Here is a 4,664-nt window from a genome sequence, read left to right on the forward strand (position 1 = left end):
TCTGGAACCATAATTGTGATGACCTCAGCTGTGGGTTTTGATGCTATGAATATGAGCTGCCAAAAATATGCCACATTATGAAAAGTCATAAAATATGCCTGCACTACAATATGCCATCACATTCTTTCAAGCAGGTGGCCTATCATGCATATGCATATTATGTAAGCCATATTGTCGCTGTCAGGCAAAAAAACTCTTATCTCCATATTTCTTTGTTTTTTTTCATAAATGAATGCCCTATTGAGGTTTCCACCCAACAGAGGATATACAGTATAAAACCACCTGACATTCGACTGCCGTGTGGTAAAGTGGTCAGATGGGAGTGCCATGTGCTTTTTCAGAGCATGTTTATTTTAAAGGTCAATCTACTGATTCTGTTTGTCATGGATCAATTGAAGGAACACAGTATAGGCCTACTTTAAATTCCTATTAATCGGTATCAAAACGAATACAACCTTTTCATGGTTTTAACCCATTTTGACCTGAGATCACATTCTAAAAATGTCTTCTATATCCTGACAGTTTTCTGAAAAAGCTAAGTTTCTATGTCAGTCGTTCTTCGATTTTTCAAAAATAGCAGACCTACAAGCTTGTAGATCTGCTATTTTTCAATAGCTAAGCATAACATAATGCTAACACCAAAAGGGGTTCCCGCCCAAAATGGGTTAAAGACAAAATACCATTCTATATTATTTTGAGTATACTATGACAACCGGGTATAGTCTGGTGACCACCAGAGAGACGGGTGACAGCCGGAATGTAGACGGCACCCGGGAGCAGTATGGGTTGGCGCCCCAGACTGTGTCGTCTTCCGTCTTTCTTTCTGTGTTGGACTATGGAAATGTCATCTATGGAAAAGCTGCTCCTTCTGTCCTCAAGCCCGTGGATGCAGTTTATCACTCTGCTATGCGATTTATATCTGGTGAACATTACAGAACTCATCACTGCATCCTATATGACAGAGTGGGTTGGCCCTCCTTGGCCGACAGACGAAATAAACATTGGTATCTGTTTATTTTTAAAGCAATTGATGGAACTTTACCGTTGTATATTAAAGCTCTGCTGGATACTGGATTGGAATCCTGTAGGACACGCTCCAGTCACTGGCTCACACTAAAAGTCCCAAATGTAAACACAGAGTTGGGGAAAACAGCCTTTTGTTTTAGTGCCCCAACCACGTGGAATGACCTACAGCTTAAATTAAAGATCTGTTCTCCCATAACATACTTTAAATCTTTGATTGCAGACTTACCCTCAAGTGTCTGCAACTGTTTTTAAACATGCATGCTACATCACGCGATGAGGAAATGTTGCTGTTCTGTTCTGTTTTTTTTTATTGCTTTTTAGCAAAAGGCCGATGCACACCTCAAGGCTATTGACAGGTGCGTAGGGCAATAAAGCATACGGGAAAAAAGGTTATCTTTGAAAAACAAAGAAGGGTCCTGCACACTGTCAGAAAACTTTCCAAAAATGTTGCTCTTTATTTCAACGTTTCGGTCTATTGCTTTGAAATGTTGTATGATGTTGTATCTCAACGACACTGCAAATGAGGGTGACCTCAATGTCTTTTGAGAATAAATAAACAATGAAAAACAATGAGGAGGAGGCCCAACAGCCCACGCGGTAAGGCCTTTAGGAGGGCCATTCAAGCCGTAAGCGGAGCCTGCACCACCGTTCCCCTGCTGGTGGAGCCTGCTGAACCATTGCGGCTCAAGAATCCGCCGCTCCTGAATGAAGTGTCTGGTGCTGGGAGTCTGGTGCAACGCACAGGTCCTGGCTACACCTGGTGAGAGCAGGAGTGGACCTGGTGAGACGTAGGAGGGGCCCGGACAGGAGTCAACCCACAGAGCCTAGTCCTTCCACACGCCAGACCTCCAAGTCCCGGCAGAGTAGTTCGGGAGCGGCGGACTGTGTGGCCCTGGTCTTTCCCTATAATGGGATTGATTGTGGGTAGCTACTGGGACGTAAGTCGGGACTTGGATCACCCCGGGTGGGTCACCTGAGTGAGGGGTATGATGTTGCGAGACCCCGATGACTTTGGGATACATCACTGAGGATACGTTCCAGGTGCATCCATGCGAGTATACTAGTAGTATACGGAGTATAGGCCTACTATCCTAGTATACTAGGAGTGCCAGAGTGCCAGTGCTCTGCCATCACCCAGGCGGATGCGTGCACGCGACCTCGCCCTTAGGGCTTCTTACTGGTAACTAGTTTGTTTTACTTAGCGCCTTAAATTTGAGCAGATGTGACTTATATGCCTTGGAATGTGTTCTGAGGGCAGCGGTGCTAGACCTAGAGCTACAGTACCATGAGATGCATGCATCGTCAAAATGATGTTGGATGAGTGTCCTCGTCGATCAGTCCATTCCTACTGACGGACGAGGATATCCTGCCCAAAATATGTATTCTTTGTTGGACTTTGTTGATTACTTCTGTTGCCATTTTATCACCGGAAAGATTGTTATCTACAATGCCGACAAAGAAAGCAGAAGGCTGTTTGGGTGACTAGACGGTGCATGAACCCTTCAGGTCTGGCTAACACATCTCTGGACTGCATCTAGAGTGTGCGAAGGATCTTTTGATCTTATCTGCCCATTACGTAGATAATGAACGGCTGTGCCTCAGGCGTCCGATGCTGATTATGATATCCCCATCTTCCTGGATCTCCCCAGAGGGGTCAATAAAGCTCTTATCTTATAATCTAACGAATCAGGCCTGATGTTTCGCCTCAGAAAGAACCATATAGTGTCACATGTCATGATTCAGTTGAACCAGGCCAATTTTGAATGGCGGCAGTGACTCAGGAGGTAGAGCAGCGGTTTGCCTATTAGTGAGATAGCTTATTGTATGGCTTATTTTGTCTTATTTTACTTTAATTTAATTATTTTTTACTTTGTTTACTAGAATTGAACAAACTTTGTTCAATTAAAACACATGTCTTTAGCTTAGTTCTTACACAAGAAATATGTGTCATACTTAACATCTGGGGGCAACATAAGAGCAAATAGTCCACAAATACATAATGGGATAAATTGCTTGTAAATATTTATATATAGTGTCACAATCATTTTAACCACTTAACCATATTTTATACTTTGGATATAAAAAAAATGCCCTTGACAATGAATGGAGAATGTACGTCATATGTAGACGAGCAAATAGGCTATTTTCGTCCTACAAAAAGATTACATTTACGTATGTGTCTGAGCAAATCAGTATTTTTGTTAAATTCCCATTGACAATGAATGGAGAATTTACGGCATATGTGTCTGAGCAAATCAACATGTTACGTCATGACGCCCCTCACTTCACACAGGGGTGATTTTATAATCCCTATTCTGCAAGGCAAGGCAAGGCAAGGCAATTTTATTTATATAGCACCTTTCATACACGAGGCAATTCAAAGTCCTTTACAGACATAAAAACAAATACAGAGTGCAACAGTGCACTTAAAAAATAAACAAAGATTACAATAGACAATTAAATACTGTAAGATAACATTACATAATTGGCATATAAATTAGAACAAATACTCCCACCTTTGATTAAAAGCCCAGGCAAGACCTAGCTGTTATTAAACATCATTAGGATAGGCAATGTTAAATAAGTATGTTTTTAAATTAGACTTAAAAACAGCGATGGTTGGGGATTTCCTAATGTAACCTGGAATATTATTCCAGGTTTGTGGTGCATAATAGTTAAATGCTGCTTTCCCATGTTTTGTTCCAACTATGGGATGAACAATTAGTAGGCCAGCCCCAGATGACCTAAGTGTTCTAGATGGGAATGCGGGGAACATTAGCCAAAAAAGCTTGCACGCATTGCGTGCTTGTAGATCGGCTATTTTCAGCGAAGAGGTTTGGTGTAGAAAGAAAAAAGAGCAGATCAAGTACCGAATCAGTTCAAAGATCAGTTTACAAAGTGTATTGAGGGTTTAAATCGTTAAATGTCGGAAAATGTTCATTTAACATTAATTCAATCTGTAGGGGTCCCTGCTTCATATTTCTCTCTGCTAAGGGGTCCTATATCATTAGTTAGGCCTACTATCTTTCAGATGCATACTTGTGAGAAGTCAATGCAATTTTATTTCTACAGCACATTCCACACACCAAGTCAATTCAAAATGCTTTGTTTATGGCAAGGAGGCATTTACATTGAAATAAAGTAGGCCTATAAAGAAAGAACATAAATTGTAAAATAAAATAGTATAAAAGGAATAAAGGTCAAAGTGCAAATTGTACTTCTACTTTGTCTACTCCAAGTTGCACACAGATCAATAAACATGTCTTCATTAGGAGAATTGTAATGTGTAGACAAGAGCGTTTATCTTTCTTCAACCAATATATGGCAATTACAGTGATGTCATTAGATGGTACATGTTTCCAAAACACACACGTTCCAGGACATAAATTATATAATTGTTCCTCTTCCAATTTTCCACTGTTGATGCATGGCTCAGATTGCCGTGCAAACCGTATGAGTCCATATCAGCGGCTCTGCTATTCTTGTTGTCAAATTGTGTTTGACATGCATTGAATATGGGCTATATGCACACATGCCAGTTTTTAAAGAATTTGGGCCCCTTCCCTACTTCCTTCACAGGTGTTACCACTGATACTAATGAAGGCTCCATTCCGGTCAAACAGAGTCAGGGTGCTGCT

Source organism: Electrona antarctica (genome assembly GCF_951216825.1).
Source record: "Electrona antarctica genome assembly, chromosome: 13".
NCBI classification, from domain to species: domain Eukaryota; kingdom Metazoa; phylum Chordata; class Actinopteri; order Myctophiformes; family Myctophidae; genus Electrona; species Electrona antarctica.